Source organism: Gossypium arboreum, chromosome 8, assembly GCF_025698485.1.
Source record: "Gossypium arboreum isolate Shixiya-1 chromosome 8, ASM2569848v2, whole genome shotgun sequence".
Lineage (NCBI taxonomy): Eukaryota > Viridiplantae > Streptophyta > Magnoliopsida > Malvales > Malvaceae > Gossypium > Gossypium arboreum.
Window position 1 is genome coordinate 100,371,190 of NC_069077.1, and position 21,843 is coordinate 100,393,032.

Genomic DNA, 21,843 nt, shown 5'->3' on the forward strand with positions numbered 1-21,843 from the left:
AGTTCAACTTCTCGTAATTACAATGAAAATAATAATAATTCAAGTAATAATAGCATAATGAAACCCTTATTACAATCTGGTCTGAAACATACTTAATAAAATAAAACTTATAAGCTTAAGAAAAATAAGTCCAAATTTGTCTTGCTAGCTGGCCACCCAGAGTCCCTCCAAACATCGAACTGTCTAATGAGCATCACCTGAAAATAAAATAAAAGAGGGGGTGAGTTTTCGCAAACTCAATGTGTACAACCCTCGATGAAAAACAAGCATTCAAAGACAAATCATCAAACATGCAATGCAATCCCATCCAAATCATCCATCCGCTACACATCAGCTCCGTCCCCCATCACACCATGTGGAGATATAAATATCGACCCACCCAACCCACACACCAATGGTAGCCTAGTTACGGAACTACCTTCATTTACATATTGGGCTTTAAAAGCCGCCAGTGGATCCATGATTGTCAAGCAACCATGCGAATCCTCATATACTTCCTCCGTTCCATAATTCCCACCCCATATGCAACCTAAGCAGAACGTCATATGTATGCATGTCACATCCATAAAACTTAAATTCAACACCTAGGGGTATTCTGGTCATTCTCGCCCTTAGGGGCATTTCGATAATTTTCCCTTAATTATGGTTTTCACTTGCCTTGGTCCATGAACAAGTCCCGCAAGCTAAGATGAACGAATACTATGCACCAGGTAGGATTCCAGAGAAGAGGACGTGGGTCATTAAGACTGCTTAAGTACCAAGCTCACCCTAGATCCAATCCTAGACATGCATATACCCGTTGCCACACCTTAACCCTATGACTTGTCCACAGTCTCAATTAATTAATTAAGTTTTATATAGTCATCATATACTAGGCCCAATACCCCTACATACATGCATATGGCCCGCTAGGCCCAATTTTATTCAAATGGCCCATCTAGCCCAGATCATATTCTTAGGGCCCACTAGGCCCACTTCACATTCATATGGCCCATTAGGCCCAAATCATATTATATTCATGTTCATATACAAATTTCCCAACACATAGCATCACTTATCAATCCTTGCCTATTATGGGCCCAACAGCCCATCAGGCCCATTTAGCCCATTCTGGCCCATTTGGCCAATCCTCAACCCAAGTCCACAGAATCGCCCGAGGCCTCAGGCAAGCTATCAGTTTCCTCTCCACGAGTGTTCGTGCACTCGTGTGACTACCGTAGCCCAACTTTTGGCTTTTCGGCATTTCAGCTTTTCAGCTATTCGGCATTTCGGCTTTTGTCGATTCATTATGTGTGTGCAGTGTATATACACACTTGGTAGGCAAGCGTGCTGCGATTTTCTTAGCCTAAACCCACAATTGATATCACTCAAAGATTAATCTCACATACTTATCGAATACTTTACCCAAAGGCTGGAATCTCACCTTAACCTTACCTTACGCGATAAGTATAAAAGCCCCTTCACTAACCACGATCAACTCTTAGATTTGCACCAATCGTAACTATTAAAACCAGAATAGTAGGTGACTCGTATCCAACACAAGTCCGCTTACCTTACTATGGCTATTCGGCCAACCTTAGCCAATGGATGAGAAATACTTACCAAAACCGCAACACCTAAGGGGCAATTCGGCAATGAGCTATGATCCAAGATCCGATACTAATTCCCTACCATAGTTGATTAGAAAGAGTAAAGGACAATATTCGATACTTAGCAAAGAAACCGATTGGGGGAACAACACTTACACTAGATTTGACCGAAGTAGAAGGAATAGTGATTGCACCAAGGGTATTCAGCCAAAGAGGTTCGGCCCTTTATGATTTTGTATGGCAAAAGAGGGTTATTCGGCTCCAAGGAAAGAGAAAAAAAAGTCAGCAATGAGGTAGAGGAAGAATAGAATTAGGCACAAGGAAGGAGAAAAAGAAAAGAAAGGCAGAGGGTTTTCGCCTTTTAGAGAAAAGAGTTTCTGGTAACAAGGTGAAGGAAATTCGGTCATTAGCTTCATACCTTAGCATTCGATACCTATTTATAAGCCTTATAGCTGAATTTTCCCATGCCTAATTCCCCATTCAGCTCCATCACTTCTCCCTTCTCATCTCATTGTTTTTCTCCCTGATAACCCCTTGATCCATTCCTTAATTTTCTCTCCTGAACACTTCCCTTGGAGTCCACTTTCACGCCACTTCCATCATTCTAGAAGGTCAAAATTAAACTTCTAAAAACACTAAGCTAGGATTCGAACCTTGGACCTCCTTGCTAGCTATTAACACCACCTCCCTACACTCTATGTGGCGTCACTTAGCCACTCCTCTACTAGGCTCTTTGCTGTTATTTTCCCCTATCTTTATTTAGAAGCCCAACTACTTGCCAACCCTGATTTTTTTAATAATTAACTTATAATTTCTTCTACCCCTTAATTCGAACTCAAACCTTGACTAAGACCTACCTTTGCGTAATTAGCACTTAACTGGAATTATTAAGCACAAAAAGAAATATTTAAGATTTTAGGATTTTTGGATTTCGGGATTTTTGGGGCGTTACAGTAGCATACCAATGCCATATCCCAGATATGGTCTTACATGTAATCTCTTATTGATGCCAATAGCCCAGCTATGGTCTTACACGAAATCTTATATCAATGCCATATCCCAAATATTATCTTACACGAAGTCTCATATTGATGCCATATCCCAGATATAGTCTTACACATAGACTTAGTAACCCTAATGTCATGACATTTGTATCCTATCTATTCCTAAGGTTCAACTGAGATTTCACGCTTGTCGTAACTTTGTCAATTACATCCATGAGTCATTCACAATTCATACAATAATAAAGCATTTAAAACATAATTAAAACAATGCATTCTTTATGTAACACCCCTTACCCATACCCGTGGCCGGGATGGGATAGGAGGCATTACCGAACACAAACATAGTTAGTCATGCAAAAATTTGGGCTATAAAATTTTTCTTTAAAACAACTTCATTCATACATACACAAATTGTCCCTAATATGGGCCTACGAGGCCCAAAATAGCCATCAAAAAAGGATCGGGACTAAATAGGGAACTTTTAGAAAAACTTTGGGAAATTTCCCTAATACAGAGCCACACGCCCGTGTGAGACAAGGGACACGCCCGTATCCTCCGACCGTGTAACTCTCTGACTATGACGTTAGCATAAATTTAGTGTCACACAGCCGTATTACACGACCGTGTGGTCAATTAAAATTAAATGAATTTTTCATAAAAAGGTGCAGACTTCACACGGCCAGAGTACACACCCATGTAGGTAGGCTGTGTCCTTCACGTGGCCAAGACACATGCTCGTGTCTTAGCCCGTGTGTTTACTACTTAGAATACTGACTTGCAAAATTAGGCTGCAAAGGACATAGCCATTCAACACGCCCGTGGGGCAGACCATGCGTCACACACGGCCCAGACACATGGCCATGTGTCTTCCCGTGTAGACTGTTTGGAGGCTATTTTCCAAGCCATTGGTCACCCTTTTACATCCATACACACTCATATACTTCAAGGACACTTAACATGGTATATAATTACACTTACTCATCCTTGACATGATTCATACATGTAAACCTTATTACACTTGTTCAAGTTACACTTCTTGTATTACAGTTATCATTAGCACATTCCACATTTTATACTTTGGCCATGATATAACCACATACCATTTTATGCCATAGCCATTCTCAAGTTATTGGGCGTCATCTTACACATCCATTCATGCTAGACTATACAACCACATCACAAGAAACATTTAAACTTAAACATGTATATTTAGTAGGGTTACCACCCATATCAATATGAGCCACATCTCATGGCCGTATACAAAATGAATTAGAATGTCTTCATAAGCCTTTTCTTTGGTTGACCAAATGACACATATAACAAAATGATCAAAAATCCTATACATGCCATTATATCAAAATAAATGTTTCTTTAGACCAAAACGAGACTTGTTGATAGTGTGATCAAAGCTCCCACCATCTTCCAAGCTCTTCAAGTCCATGAGCTCTATAAAATAGGAAAAAAATGAAATGAGGTAAGCATTGACATGCTTAGTAAGTCCATATAACAGGAAAGTAAACTTATTGGTTATTTTAACATACAATCACATTAAATAGGCAATCCATCAAGTAAAGAATTTTTTTCCCTAACACATGTACTCAATCATCAAGTTAGACACATGGTAATATATGATAATAAAAAATTAGTAGATGAGCTCATCATAACAAAAATCTCAATTCCACTTCTCATACTAATCCCATTGAATTTCTCAGAATCTCGATGGATATTCTTTAGTACACTTATCACGTACTAAATCATTTATCATCAATTCATATTAGTGACCTTTGCAACGAGCATGCTCCTACGAACCTTATTCTTTTACAGCGGGATTACAAGTCCAGGCTAAATCTTCCATAGTATAAACTCATAGAGTAATGTCGGGATTACCAGTCCAGGCTAAATCCTCGTATAAATACTCTAATGAGCTTGGATCTAAATTACCAGTCCAGGCTAAATTCAGATCCTAATTCGGATTACCTGTTTGGGCTAAATCCATTTAAAGCACATATTCTTCGAGAGGCCAAATCACATAAGGAACACTCGTCCGGGCCAGATCCTTTTTACCGTCAATTTGTTTTCAAGAATTCCATTTGAATACTCTTTTCATTCAACCAGGATATTTAAATCCTTTTTAAATCAATACAATCATGTTTCATGAGTTATTATACATTGAGTATCAAAATTTATATCACATCCAAGAAATATACATTTAAGTAATTTAAAAGTATTACTTCGAGTTACATGAACTTAATTGGAAGATGTTTCAGATTTGGATTTCGGTTATTCCAAGACCTTTTGTTTTCCATGGTCAACCTCCGAAATTGGTCTCTTGGGGTCTATATAAACAAAATAAATTATTATTCTATCTTATTATTCAAATTTAGCCCAAAATTTCACTCTTGGGCAAAATGACCACTTTACCCCTAACCTTTCACATTTTTACAATTTGGTCCTAATTCTCGTAAAATGAAATGCATGTATTTTCTTGGTTACCCAAGCCTACCCGAATTTATTCTAAGCTCATATCAGCCTACATTTTCCTCTATTTCACATTTCTACCACCCATTTTGTACTTTTACAAATAGGTCCCTTTTTTAGTGTTTTCATGAAAAATTATCTAGTAAAAGATGTTTATCTATCATCTAACTTTCACAATCCTCCATAAAACATCAAAGAACAATCATCTCATGCATGGGTCAAATTTCTAACATGAACCCTAGCTTGAAATATGGGTAAAAATGGATAGGGCATGTTACGAGGATCTCAAAACTGTAAAGAATGTTAAAAACGGGGCCATGAGTCACTTACTATCAAGCTTGAAAATTTCAAAACCCCAGCTTATGAAACCCTTGCAAATTTTGGCAACCACAAGGAAGAAGAAGAGTGAATTTTGCTTTGATTTTCCCTTTTTATTTCATTTATTACTAAATATTAATAGGCATCATAAACACACATTTAACATACAATCAACATGATGATAATTAGCATAAATATTATTAAGATCTTATAATCATAAATTACTCAATCATAACCTTACCGGGGGTTCATCACATAACGAGCTAAACACGTATGAGTTTTACGTACATACCTGAGTCATCCCGAATTGGATTTACACACAATTCACCTTTGACATGTTAAATTACCCACTGAACCACTTGGAATACTAAAGGATACTCGGGGGTCCCGTACACACGGTACCATACCAATGCCATATCCCAGATATAGTCTTATATGTAATCTCATATTGATGACAATAGCCCGGCTATGGTATTACACAAAATCTCATATCAATGCCATATCCCAGATATGGTCTTACACATAGACTTGGTAACCCTAATGTCATGACATTTGTATCCTATCTACTCCTTAGGTTTAACCGGGATTTCACGCTTGTCGTAACTTCCTCAATTACATCCATGAGTCAATCACAATTCAAACAATAATAAAGCATTTAAAACATAATTAAAGTAATGCATTATTTACATAAGAACTTACTTCGGTACAAAAATAGTAGAAATAGGACCTAATCGTCAAACACCTTACTTTTCCCCCGATCTAGGTCTAAACCTCGTTTCTCTTGATTTATAATAGCAATTTTAACCAATTTATTATTCACATTATTCAATTCAGCCCCAAAATTACATTCTGGAAAAATAACATTTTTGCCCCTAAACTTTGACATTTTTACATTTTGGTCTCTAGGCTCGTAAATTGAAATAGATTCAATTTCTTCGATTCCCAAGCTGAGCTGAACCTCTTTTATGCTTATAACAGCCCATATTTTCCATTTAATCACACTTTTACACACATTTGATAACCTTTTTACAAATAGGTCCTTTTGACATTTTCATCAAAAATCACCTAGCAAAAGTTGTTTATCATACACCAAACACACAATTTCTACCATTAGACATCAAAATACACACACATCTAACAAGGGTCAAACCCTAGACCTTAATCATTTCTCAAATTAATGGTAGAAATAGATAGATCGAGTGATAACGACTTCAAAAATGTAAAGAGCATTAAAAACGGGGCAATAATGGACTGACAATCGAGCTTGAAAGTAAAATGGTCTAATTACTAAATGATCAAAATGCACTTTTCTTAAAACACTAAAATTCTCTTACCTCATGTCTATTTTTGTCCAACTTAAAGTAAAATGGTCTAATTACTATCTAAGGACCTTCAATTTAAAATTTCATAACAATTTGACACCTCTAGCATGTAGAACTCAACTTTTGCACTTTTGACAATTTAGTCCTTTTTGCTAAATTGAGTGCTCAAACGTCAAAATTTTTAAACGAAATTTTTAGAAAATAATTCCATAAAATTGTAGACCATAAAAACATAATAAAAATAAGTTTTACTATGTCAGATTTGTGGTCCTGAAACCATTGTTTCGACTAGGCCCAAAATCGGGTACAACACCTATATCCATAGAACCCTATAGAATGGCTCCTACTGAGTTGCAAGAGTTGAAAGCACAGTTGCAAGAATTGACTGACAGAGGATTTGCTCGACCTAGCTTCTCACCTTGGGGTGCATCGTTCTGTTTGTAAAGAAGAAAGATGGATCATTAAGATTGTGTATAGACTACAGGAAGCTCAACAAAGTCAAAATAAAGAATAAGTATCTGCTGCCTTGTTGATGACTTATTTGATCAACTGAAAGGTGTCACTGTATTTTTGAAGATTGATCTTCGTTCCGGTTACTATCAGCTACAAGTAAAAGACTCAGATGTTCCAAAGACAGCTTTTAGAACCAGGTATAGACATTATGAGTTTCTTGTGATGCCATTCGGTTTAACAAATGCACCTACAGTATTCATGTATTTAATTAATAGAATTTTCAAACCGTATCTAGACAGGTTTGTGGTGGTATTTATTGATGACATTATGGTATATTTCCGAGATGAAAATGAGCATGCCGATCATTTGAAAATAGTGATGCAAACACTACATGAGAAACAATTGTATGCCAAATTTAATAAATGTGAATTTTGGCTACGGAAATTTGGTTTTCTCAGACATGTAGTATCTGCTGAAGGTATTAGGGTGGTTCCAAATAAAATTTCAACAATTATTAACTGGAAACTACCAAAGAATGTGTCTGAAGTCAGAAGTTTTCTAGGATTAGCAAGATATTATTGGAGGTTTGTTAAAAGGTTTTTAATGATAGCTTTTCCAATGACTCGATTGTTACAAAAAAATGTGAAATTTGAATGGACTGATAAATGCCAGCAGAGTTTTGACAAATTGAAAGCTTTGTTGACTGAAGCACCCATGTTAGTTCAGCCTAAATTGGGTAAGGAATTTATAATTTATAGTAATGCACCGTTGAATGGTTTAGGCTGTGTATTGATACAAGAAGGTAAGGTAATAGCCTATGCTTCAAGATAGCTAAAACCAAATGGAAAGAATTACCCGATACATGATTTGGAGTCGACAACCATTATTTTTGCATTGAAAATCTAGCGGCATTACATATTTGGTGAAAAGTGTCACATATTCACTAATTATAAAAGTTTGAAGTATCTAATGTCGTAAAAAGACTTGAACTTAAGACAGCGTAGGTGGCTTGAATTATTGAAAGATTATGATCTTGTTATTGGCTATCACTTGAGAAAAGTTAATGTGGTTGCTGATGCCCTAAGCAGAAAGTCTTTATTTGCCTTGTGAGCAATGAATACTCAGTTGTCATTGTCTGATGATAGTTCAATTGTAGCTAAGTTAAAAGCTAAACCTACATTTCTGCAACTAATCTGTGAAACTCAGAAGGGTGATAAAGAATTACAAACTAAATGAAAATAGTGTGAGTTGAATCCTGATTCAGAATTTTAAATTGGGTTTGATGGTTGTTTGTTATTCAGAGGTAGAATATATGTACCGAAGAACTCAGAATTGGTACAGAAGATTCCACATGAAGCCCATAACGATGCCATGTCTGTTCATCCTAGTAGTAACAAAATGTTCAATGATTTGAAAAAGATATACTGTTGGCCGGGAATGAAACGGGATATTTCTAAATTTTTATCTAAAGGTTTGATAAGTCAACAAGTAAAAGTTGAACATCAGGTGCCTTCAGGATTATTGCAGCCAGTTACGATTCGGAATGGAAATGGGAAAGAATTACTATGGATTTTGTATCGAGATTACCCCTGTCTCGGAAGAAAAATATGTCATTTGGGTAATCATCGATCAGTTGACAAAGTCTACACACTTTATTCCGGTACGTATGGATTTTTCCTTAGATAGATTGGTTGAATTATATATTTCTAAAATTGTCAGATTGCATGGAGTTCCTGTCTCTATTATTTCAGATAGAGATCCTCTATTTACATCTCGATTCTGGAATAAATTGTAAGAAGCTCTAGGTACACAGTTACATTTTAGTACCGCATTTCATCCTCAGACTGATGGACAATCCGAAATTTGTTATGCAAATTTTGGAAGATATGCTTCGATGTTGTGTGTTAGAATTTGAAGGTAACTAGGAAAAATATCTACCTTTAGTCGAATTTTCCTATAATAACAGTTATCAGTCCAACATTAAAATGGCACCGTATGAGGCTCTGCATGGTCGAAAATGTAGAACTCCATTGTATTAGAAAGACCTCAGTGAGAAAAAGATACACGGAGTTGACATAGTCCTTGAAATTGAAGAAAAGGTGAAAGTAATTCAAGATAGTTTGAAAGTAGCCTTTGATCGTCAAAAGTCTTATGCCGATCTTAAACGAAAAGAGATAGAATTTCATGTTGGTGATAGGGTATTCTTGAAAGTATCACTTTGGAAGAAAGTTCTTCGGTTTGGTCGAAAAGGAAAATTGAGTCTACGATTCATCAAGTCATATGAGATTATTGAAAAAATTGAACCTGTTGCATATCGATTGGCATTACCAGCAGATTTCGAAAGAATTCATAATGTTTTTCATGTGTCTATGTTACGACGGTGTCGGTCGGATCCTTCACATACTATTTCTCCGACAGTGAGGAACCAATCAAAATCTTAGCACGTGAAACAAAAAAGCTAAGAAATAAAAAGGTTGCATTAGTAAAGGTTCTCTGGCACCGACAAGGTATAGAAGAAGCTACCTAAGAACCGAAGGTTACCATGACAAAGCAATACCCAAACCTCTTTAATGGTCAAATTTTTTAGGATGAAAATATTTAAGGGGGGAAGTTATAACAGCCCGTTTTCAATGAAATCGGAATAGTGGTTTCAGGACCACAAATTCGAGTTAAAAAGAAAATTAATTTTAATATTATTGCATGGTCCGTATTATGATAGGAATGCTATATGAAAATTCTGATAAGAAAATTTTATCGATTATGTGTTTAATTAGAGAAAGGACCAAATTGCATAAAATGAAAAAGTTGAGTTCTAGTAGCTATAAGTATCAAATAGCTATAGAATTCAAAACCTCAGGTCCTTATATGGTAATTAGACCATTAAATAAAAGTTCGTAGATATTTCTGGTGAATCATCTATGGAAAAATTAGAAAAGGACAAGGACTAAATTGAAAGCTAAAATAATTAAAAGATGATAATAGATGATAATAGAAAAATATCATCATTTTTTTATATTATCTTCCCCAAATTAAGACATGGAAACCCTAGGAAAGAGAAAAGTGTTCAAGCAAGCTTTCTTAGCTTAATTGGGTAAGTATTCTTGTCCTGTTTTTAGTCATTTTTTTTTATTTTTGAGATCGAGATAGCCTAATCTATCTATTTTGGTGATTAATTTGAAAAGTTATCAAAGTAACAAAGTTTTTCCATGGATTTAAATGCTGAAATATTGAAATTTATGGTAGAAAATGAAAGATTGTTGGTAGACAAACAACTTTTACAAAGTGAATTTTGATGAAATTATAATTTAGGGATTAAATTGTAAAGATGTAAAAGTTATGGAAAAATTATGAATTTTGTGAAATACATGTGCTGTAAATGTTATATGAAAATTTTGGTTGGGCTTGGAATAAGGATTAAATTGCATGAAATTCATTTTCCGAGCCTAGGGACAAGATTGTCATTTATGAAAAGTATAGAGGCAAAATGGTAATTTTGCCTAGGGTGTGAATTGAATGTAAATGAGTATTAAATGGATTAAATTGATGTTAAATTCATTTATATAGATCTGAAAAGACCAAATACAGAATTGGATCGAGGAAAACAAAAAGTAATGGATTAGTTGACTTTTATACTCGAACAAGTGTCGAGGTAAGTTCGTGTAACTTAATTATGTATATTTTTATGCTTGAATTGAATATTGTATTTATGAGAATTGTCTAAATGATTAATATACAAAAAGAATCAAATGCCCGAAATTTCTCGACAAAAAATAAATTTCATTTGAATAATGAAATATGATGGATACAATATTTTCCTGTACTGATTATAGTCCTGCATATGTTGCGGACATTATAGCTCGAACAAGAAACCTGTTAAAAGCTTGCTCGAGCATCCTATTATATAGTTCTTGCGAGCATTCTGATCGGTAGTGATTCTGCATGTGTTGCACACTACTGCAACTCTTTGTAAGCGTCATGTTACATGATTCGATCGGTTGTGATCTAGCATTTAATGCGGACACAAACACAGCTCTACATGTGCATCCTAATATAGGCTTTTATGAGCTTCCTGACATTGCTCGATTGAACTCCCTTGTTAGTGGCTATCTAATGCTCCCTGATAAAAACTCTTCGAAGTTACCTGTTAAGCTCTATGAACTTTCTGATTGAAACTTTTATGAGTTTCCTGTTTAGCCCGGATAAACGTCCTATTACATGGCTCATTTAAGCATCCTGATATGTGGCTTAAGAACGTACTCCATTATGTGCCCTATCGAGTACCCCTGAACATGAATTGACGGATCGTTGATTTGTATACTTCGCGTATACTACCTGAGTATCCATCTAATTTCAATGATTCAACGGATAAAACTCCTAACATGATAAAATTTTGAGATTGAAAGAATTATGTCTTGAATGCTTCTGAAATACCTAAAAGTTTATAGCATGATGAGCTCATCCATGTTTATCTGATGTACATGTGAATTATTTGACTAACTTGCTTAATTGAGTATATTTGATAGGCAAATTGCCAAATTGTTGGAAAGCACATTATTGAATGCTTATTTTAATGAATGTTATTGGTAAGTTTAATTCCTGTTATATGAACTTACTAAGAATTAAATGCTTACTAGGTTTTCTTTTTTATGTTTTATAGTGCTCAAAAGCTCGCAAATGTTGGAGATCGGTCGAAGTATCATCAAACTATCCACTAGTTCATTTTGGTATAATTAGTAAACTTATTTTGGTATAATGGCATGTATAGATTAGCATGGCTAATTGTTGGCTTGTAAATGGTTGTTTGTAATCTAGCCATTGGAATGGCTAGAGATGATTTGATTTGGTATATTTATAAGGTTACATCATGGTAATTACATATGTTTTTAGTATGGTTTGATTGAGTAATGTTAAACAAGTATATCTATAAAAGGTAAGATTATAAATATGAATGCATGTGAAGATATATCATATTAGATGTTAGTGTTAGCTTGATTATAATGCTTGAATTGGTTGGTATATGTTTTCAAGTATTACTGTAGGTTGTTGGAAAATTTTGGGTGAGAAATAAAGCTAAGAAGTGGCTTTATTTTGTCCATACGGGTACCATGTGTGACACACGGGCGTATGTCTTGACCGTGTGTGGCACACAGTCTGGCACATGGGCATGTGGTTAGGCCGTTTGTCCCCTGCATCTTAAAATTGAGAAATAGAATGCTCAAAATTAGGCACACGGGCAGAGATACGGGCGTGTGTCTCAGTCATGTGTGACATATGGCCTAGAACACGGGCGTGTGTCTTGGCCGTGTTAACCCTACACCTAATTTTTGAAAACTAAATTGACCACATGGCCTAGCACACGGGCGTGTTACTAGCCGTGTGACTCTAGCCAAAGAGTTACACGAGTATGGACACGGGCTAGGACACAGTTGTGTGCCTCCCATCGAATGCCCACACGGCCTGAGACATGGGCATGTCACTTGGCCACGTGAGCCACACTGCTTACTCACACGGGCATGTGACCCATGTATATAAGAATTTTTTTTTGAAATTTTGCGAAAAATTCTCTGTGATTTCAATTTAGTCCCTACTTGTTTCTACTGCTTAAATTGGGCCTCGAGGGTCCATTCAAGGGACGATATGATTAGTTTCAGATATGAATAGTAAATGACATGAATTATCTGTTATTGTTCCATAAATTTTGATAATATTTCGTAACCTTATTTTGGCGACGGATACGGGTTTGGGGTGTTACATGCGGTGGTGTGTCAGAAGAGCAACTAGGGAGCTTCTATATCCATGTTTGATCACTGAATTATTTTATCGACCCAGTGTGAAGATAGAAAACAATAAGTTGTTGTGCATACTGAAGGGCATCATTAGTGATGCCATTTATGAAAAACTTTATGAGCTATATGCCAAAAAGTGTAAACAAAAGGTTCCAGCTCTTTTAGAGTGCACATTTGCTTTACAGAGGGTTTTGAAAAAGATGTCTTCTATCGTGCCATCTACAAGTGATGCTAACATGCACCCCTACCTTGAGTATCTAACTCAATGTATGGCTTCCCTTGGACCAGTTGTCATGCATTATGTCATTCAACATGGTCTCGACATTCTCTACAGGCTGCAATTGCCCCCATCTTGGCATACCCCAACTTCCATGGATCCTTGTACTCCACCTCTATCAGTTTTTTCTAAGGTGTCACTTTCTATTCCTGTGCCACAGGGTAGTGCCAACACTCGATCGTAGTCAAAAGGCTTTGCGATCCGTGATCCAATGAATCATCCACAACTTTCCCACCAATCAAGCATACATACTCTAGGAAAGGTAAAGAGAAGATTACTCCTATGGAGAGCGAAGATAGTGATGGCAATACAAATATAATATTTTGATGTAAAATTAATAAAATAAATAAAATTTAACTACTAATTGTGACTAAAAATTTTAACTAATAGCTTGAAAAATAATATAATTTAAGTAATAACTTATGAATTGAAATACTTTTTCAAAATTAAATTTTCATAGCTAGACTTACTCATCCTTGAACTTTATAAATTTCAAAAAAATCATACTAGATGTCTAGAGATACAAATATAATACATGCAATTTACTGATTTAAAAATCAAGTTCTTTAAACAAAACATATGAACATAAAATCAATTTTAACCTATTATTGTAATCAAAATTTGTGCAAACAATTGCCAAATCAACTTTGGCCTGTTTTGTAATCAAAATTTAGTTATGAAAACTTTTCTTTTACCAATAATTTATTTTATTGATTCAATTAAACAAAAAATATTTGTTTATGATGTGTTTTATTCCTAATGTATGTAAATATTTTTATTTATTTAAAATTATTATAAATTTATTGATTCAATTAAACAAAAAATATTTGTTTATGATGTGTTTTTATTCCTTATGTATGTAAATATTTTTATTTATTTAAAATTATTATAAATTTATACAACTTTTATAAGTGAATAATTTTCTTTATCAATATTAACTCTTTCATATATATATATATATATATATATATATATATATATATATATTTGTGTTTAAATTACTTTTGTATCATGTTCTATTTAATATTTTTAAATGTGTTTATGTTATGAATATCTTATTAAGTGGATGTCCATCAAGATCAAGATAAGTTTTGATGTACTTTAAATTCTAATAGTGATTAAAAGTACATCTCTACTTCATTTATACTTCTTATGCCTATAAATATAGACTTTGGAAAAGCATTTTAAACATTTCGATTGATCAATAAAACAAGCTCTTTCTTTGATATCCCATTCTCTTTGTTCTTTACTCTCTATCTATTTATTTTATAACACGTTATCAGCACGATTCTCTTTTAATTGTTTTTCTCCATAAGTCACAAAAATATCCCAAAATTTGCTATTGTCTATTACCTCTTAGAGTTTCTGCTATTTCAATTGAGGCCTACGCACGATGGGTAATCATTAGAGCTTTTAACAACTCATTGCTCGTGATAATAGCCAAGGTGATAATGATGATGTTAAAGAATCTCAGGAATATTTTACTATGATTTATTTATTATATCATGTTTATTATAATTGGAGAGTAATCATGACAACATGAATAGATAGATTTTGATTTGAAATCCACGCATGTTTGCGATGGTGATTATGAAATAAAGAATGTATTAGGATGTTTATAAGTTCATCCTAGTAAATCTATTGCATTACTCAAAGTGAACGCAAGCACAAAAGAAAACAAAAACCAATATTATTCTAATATTTGGCAGTACAAAATTAATCAAAAGCTCCAGAAGAGTTAATATATCAATATCTAAAAAGCGCAAAATTTGTGATGGTTAATGCATTAGTTTTAAAAGATATTCATTATAATGGATATCATATTGAGATTGTGAATAAAGAAAAGATTATATTTCATATGAATCATGTAACACCCCTAGCCAGTATCCGTCACCGGAATAAGGTTACGGAGTATTACCGGACTTATTACTTAAACAAATATACAATTCTTGTACATTTTTCATAACCAAATAAAAGTCATTCACAATTAGTTATATTGTCCCTAATAAGAGCCTACAAGCCCAAATCATGCATTACAAGTGGTTCGAGACTAAACTGAGAACTTAGAAAACTTTTTGGGAAACAAAGAAAATTTTCAAAATACAAGGGACACACGCCCGTGTGGCCTGACCATGTGTCTCACATGGCCAAAGACACACTCGTGTCATAGGCCGTGTGGACATTCAAAATGGGATCACGTTGTAACATCCTAATTTTGGGCTTACTCGGAACAGTGGTTTCGGGACCACAAATCCGATGAGTAAAATTTCATTTTTTTTATATTTTAATGGTCTATGATTTCACAAAATTATTTCGTGAAAATTTCGTTCGAAAATTTCGACATTTAGGCACTCAATTTAGTAAAAAGGACTAAATTATTAAAAGTGTAAAAGTTGAGTTCTACATGTTAGAGGTATCAAATTGTCATGAAATTTTAAATGGGAGGTCCTTAAATGATAATTAAACCATCGTATAACTTGTTGGACAAAAATGGCCTTGATTGGGTAAATTTTGAAAGAATAGTAAAAAGGGCATTTTGGTCATTTAGGGATAAAATGAATTAAAAGACAAATTTTAAACTCCAAATGTATCCCTTTCTTCTTGCTACAGTATAATGTACCAAGAGCAGCCATGTTTAGGGTTTGGCCAAGCTTCAAGCTTAATAGTAAGTGATTCCGAGCTCTGTTTTTAATGTTCTATGTATTTTTGAAATCCCGGTAACATCTGCTCATTTCTACCATTATTTTGAGCTAGGATTTATGTTTAAAAATTTACCCATGAATGATATGCATGTATATTAATGTTTAATGGTAGAATATGAAGCTTGAAATTGTGTTAAACAACTTTTGTTAAGCGATTTTACGTGAAAACGAGTAAAACGGTATAATCGGTAAAAATACCTAATGTTCATAAGTACATGTTAGAGTGAGAATTTGATGTTTCCATAGAAGGGAAAAATGATTAGCATGTCATAAAATATAAGAAAATAGGAAGAAGTTTAATTTCCAAATCTTGGGGCAAAAGTGTAAATATACAAAAGTTTAGGGGTCAAAATAAAAATTTGTAAAAATATGAATTTTTAGACCCATATGAATAGTGTGACTAATTAGTAGGCTAAATGTGATATTATAGATCAAGGAAATCGAGATTTGGGCTTAAATCGGGAAAATACAAGGTTGTGGACTAGAATGGTAAATTGCCATTTCTGGATCCGGGGTAAGTTTGTACGTAAATAATTTATCGATTCTTTTTATTTTATTATATTTTCTTATCATATGAAATATGACTGCCTATAGAATGATTATTTGTTGTAAATTGCAAATTAAAAAAGGACTATGAATAAATTGTAACATGTTGGAAAGTGAAGAATTTCCCCGTTGAGCCTTCGGAATAGAAACGATACGAATGATCTATTGTGCGGTCACATGTGTAGTACTAAGTGCAGGCTACTATGCGTACCCAATAACTTTGATCACGTGTGTAGTACTAAGTGCAGGCTACTACGTGTATCAGATGGTTAGGTCAAGTGTGTAGTACTAAGTGCAGGCTACTACGTGTACCGGATAATTGGTCGCATGTGTAGTACTAAGTGCAGACTACTATGTGTACCAGATAGCTTTGGCTACAAGTGTGAAAATATGTGCAGGCAACTGAGTATTAGTTATTATTCTGAAGAGTTCAACGAGAAAATCGATTAAGTAAAAATACATGTGAACATGATTATATGATGAATAAGTGTAGGTATATGTTTAAGAAAATTTTGAGCAATATGCTCGCTATTTGAGTGAACTTCGATAAGACAAAATGGATTAAGTGAAATTATGTAAGAGTGAATTTTAGTAGTAAAACAGTGTTGGATAGTAGCAGTTGTGTGATTTTGAAAATTCACAAAAAATTGTGTAAGTTGAATTAAATTTCAAATAAACTATGAAATTAAATCTTAATGAGTCTATTTTGATATAAAGGAAACAGGGGGAGCAAAAGAGTTGTATATTATGTGATATTCTAATTTTTATGAGACAGTGTCAGAATGAATTCGAGATCCCCTTTTCTGACTTGGAAAACTTGTTAAAAATTGTATAAAAATAATTATGGGTTATAATTTATATGCTTATAATCTTTGATGAGTCTACTTTTAATATAAATAAATGGGAACATTATCCAAGTCTTGTACTATGAGATAAATAAATTTTAGTGAAGAAAGATCAAAGTTATCAAACAGCAAAACAGGGGAGACTTTGAATAATAAAATATACTTATTGGATGAACCAAAAATTCTTAAAATTTTATGGTGGAAAGATATATGAGTCTAGTTTCTGGGAAAATTTATAGATATTAATTTGGAGTTCCGTAACTCCAGATATAAATGATTTAGTGACTATGACTCAAGAAAGTAGCTTAACCAGAACATGTGTAAATGTACAATTGAGTTAGTTTTACCATGGAAAACATGTTAGTAAATTGCTTATTATTATTTCATGCGAGCTTACTAAGCATAAAGCTTACCCCCTCCTTTCCATTTCTTTTAGTGTTGTTAGGTTAGCTCAGGGTTGGAGATCGTCAGAGGTAGCATCACACTATCAAGCCAACACCTTAACAGTATAAACATATATGCCAGAATTATCAAGTGAGTGGCATGTATAGGGGCCTAGTTTTATAACATGTGTTATTATAATTTGGGAAAATATATTGGTCTTTAGTGAGCTAATGATTCTGACTTATAAATCTAGCTATTTATGTTATGTTTGATATTGGTGATGTGCATATGCTTGTTTGCCATGCATGGTTGGTAATATGTTATGTGTTGTTGTGAATGTTTAAGTCCGTTAACGCCTCGAACCCTATCCCGATGTTGGATACGGGTGAGGGGTGTTACACAAGTGGCTATGTCCCAACCCATGTCCAACCTCGTGTAACTCTCTAACTTGGGTCACACGGCCAACCACATGCCCGTGTGACTAGCCCTTGCACCCTTCGAAGTGGCCTCACACGCCCGTGTGCTAGGCTGTGTGCTAGGCCATGACAAAACTATAGGGTATACTGACTTATGCCACACGGCCAAGTCACACGCCCATGTGCTGGGCTGTGTGGAGCATACTGACTTGATTTCTATTTAAGTACCAGGGGACACACAACCGTGTCACCTGACCGTGTGTCACACACGGCTGAGACACACGCCTGTGTCTCTGCCCGTGTGGACAAAAATAGGCTATTTTCCAAGCCATCTTTCTCACCTAAAATTTTGCATTAACCTAAACATGTCAAATGGCATATAACATAGCATCAATAGGAATTCAAACCAATCTCTACCAAGCCAAATCATGCTATACCAATATCAACAACTATAATGCTCATAAGATTATATTTTACCAAATTCAAAACATACCAATTTCACATTCACAAATCACCTAAATGGTTAATTTTATATATACATTATCTTGTCTAAAACCACATGCATACCATATCTAAAAATTCAACAATTTGGCACTCAAAATACCAATTCACAACTAGCATTCACATAACAGTTACAAACCACATAACAAAAGGTCATTTGCACATATTTATACACAACCAAATATACCAAAATAAGTCAAATCACATGGCTATACACATAACCAAAACATACTTCATTTGCAAGCCAAAGCAATTGGCTAAATCCATTACCAACATATAGACCATATTAACCACAACAACTATACATGCCATATAACCAAATATACAAGTTCCAAAAGTACCAACATGACACTTGATAGTGTGATAAGATCTCTGACGACTCCCAAATTTGAGCAAGCTTTGAAATCACTATAAAACACGGAAAAGTAAACAGAGTAAGCTATAAAGCTTAGTAAGCTCGTATAGTTAAAAAGTAAAACTTACTATTTATTCAAAAATTAGGTTATCTATCATAAAACACTACAATTTAACTTAATCACAAGGCTAATATATGCTCATCCACATAGTAGATCATGTAACTCACAAACTTCATAAATTCAATGCTTATACGGTTTACGTACATACCTGCACTAGCACGTATCAATCTCTTACCCTTTTCATATCTTCAATTTACCCATTGAAATATCAGATACTCTGGAATCTTGCACCCTAAGTGCTAATACAAGGCTGAAGCCATCTCAATCTCATATCTCATATAATGCTCACGCTTGAGCTATTTACGGGTCTGCTCACAAAAGCTAATGGTCAAGACATAACCACATAGTGCTGCTCACACAAGCTAACGAGAATCCGAAATGCATGCCAGAAAACTCAACCACCAGTAGAACGTACGGACCAACACCCAAACACAGTAACCCCTAATGACATGTCATTTGTATTCTATCTATTCTTAAGGTTCAATCGGGATTTCACATTGCCAAATCTTTGTCGAACATTTCCGTAAGGTCATATTCATCAACAATACAATTATAAAGCATTTAAAACACAATTACATTAATGCTTATTAACATACGATCTTACCTTGATCAAAAAAATGACGGAATAAGATCGACTAATCCAAAACTTTATTTTTCCCCCGATCTAGATCCGTACATTGCTTTTCTTTATCTATATAATCAAAATTAACTCATTTAAAACATATTTTATTCAATTCAGTCCAAAAATTCATATTATGGAAATTTTACACTTTTACCCCTAATATTTCAACTTCTTTACAATTTAGTCCCTAGCTCATAAAAATGCGAATTCATGCAATTCAACTTATACCCATGCTAGTCGAATATCAATTAAGTCCCTAGAAAGCCCTATATTCCATTTCTTTTTCAATTTAACCATGAATATTTTTCTATCTTTCAATTTTATCCCTAATTGATAAATTCATCAAAATTTCCTTTATTAAAGTTGCTCAACTATCATCAAGCATATATTTTCATCTATCAAACATAAAAAAAAACTAACATACATTCATGGTAAAATCCTATACTTTTAACAGTTTCACAAATTAGTCCCTGGGCTAGCTAGATTAAGCTACAACGACTCCGAAAACATAGAAATCATTAAAAACGGGATAAAAATCAAACCTAGTTGGAAAAAAATGCCTTGGCCGAATGTTGAAGCTTACAAATGGCTTCCTAATGCCCTAATTTCAATGGTCATCTTCATTTAGGAAGATGATACTTTCTTTTTTTAAATTTTAATTAAGTTATTTATTAATTTACATTTTTAACCTTATTAATAAATAACCAAATCACTTAATTTAATAACCATATTTGTCCACTAATTATACTAATGGTCTAATTACCGTTTAAGGACATCCACTTTAAGGATCAATAGCTATTAGACACCTTTAGCTATTAGTACACAACTTTTGCACTTTATGTGATTTAGTCCTTTTTATCAAATTGAACATTCAAACGATAAAATTTCTCAACGAAATTTTCATACAATCATACTATCATTTTGTAGACCTCAAAATAATAATAAAATAAATATTTTGACTTCAGATTTTTGGTCCCAAAACCATGGTTTTGATTTAACTAAAAATGGGATGTAACAAATCATTATTGCTATAAATATCTATTTTGAAAGGACGAAAAAAAGAGAGGATTGAGTTATTGGTTACTCTTGTTATTAAATTGAATTCATTGTGACTATCTGTGTGATCTTTTTTTGTCATCATACCTATTAAGAGATTGAAAGCAAAATATTTAACTGTGAAAGATCTACTTATGAGCAATAGAATATGGTAATTCTATCTAAATATAATTATGGTTGTATGCACCTAAAGTTTCAATTTTTTTTTGGATCTTTGATGATTTTGACATATTACCTGAGTGAATATTGCATATAATTTGTGACAGCCCTAAATTGACCCTAGTCAGAAAGTGGTTTCGGGACCACTAAACCGAGTCATAAAAAAATAATTAACCGTCCTAGTTGATGCTCATTATATGTACTTATGCATGTGTGAAAATTTCATGTTTGAATTTTGTTAATTGTAAGTTTTTGAGTAATAGAACTTAGATTATGATTTGATTAGATCATGTTTTAAGCAAATCAAAATCATGCTCTTTGTATGTGGCTATTGAGCCGAAATTGCAAGTGTGATAAGTGTCTTGTGTTTGAGCTTTGGTAATGAAAATGAAATACGGATGTGTCATGATTTATTGATATATGTGCTTGGTTATTCAAATGATATCCGGGCTAAGTCCCGAAGGCTTTTGTGCTAAGTGACTATATCCGGACTAAGATCCAAGGCATTTGTGCGAGTTACTAATTCGGGCTAAGCCCAAGGCATTGGTGTGAGTTACTAAATCCGGGTTAAGTCCCGAAGGCATTTGTGCGAGTTACTATAACCGGGCTATGTCCCGAAGGCATTTGAACGAGTAGCTATATCCGATTAAATCCCGAAGGTATGTGATTCGGGAATGAGCGATCTTGCTGTAAAAATTTTAGTTAATACGCTTGTAAAATCCCAACAATGAGGTATGTTTCGTATGTGCATTGGAATAGTTGATTCCCTTCGAATAATATTCGCTTAGTCGAGTAATGAGCTTCCGGTATTTGGCTAAGATAATCCCTTATGTATGAATATAGGGGTTGGAATGTGAAGTAGGAATGATTTGAGAATATGTATATATGGGATTATCCGTTTAGTTATAT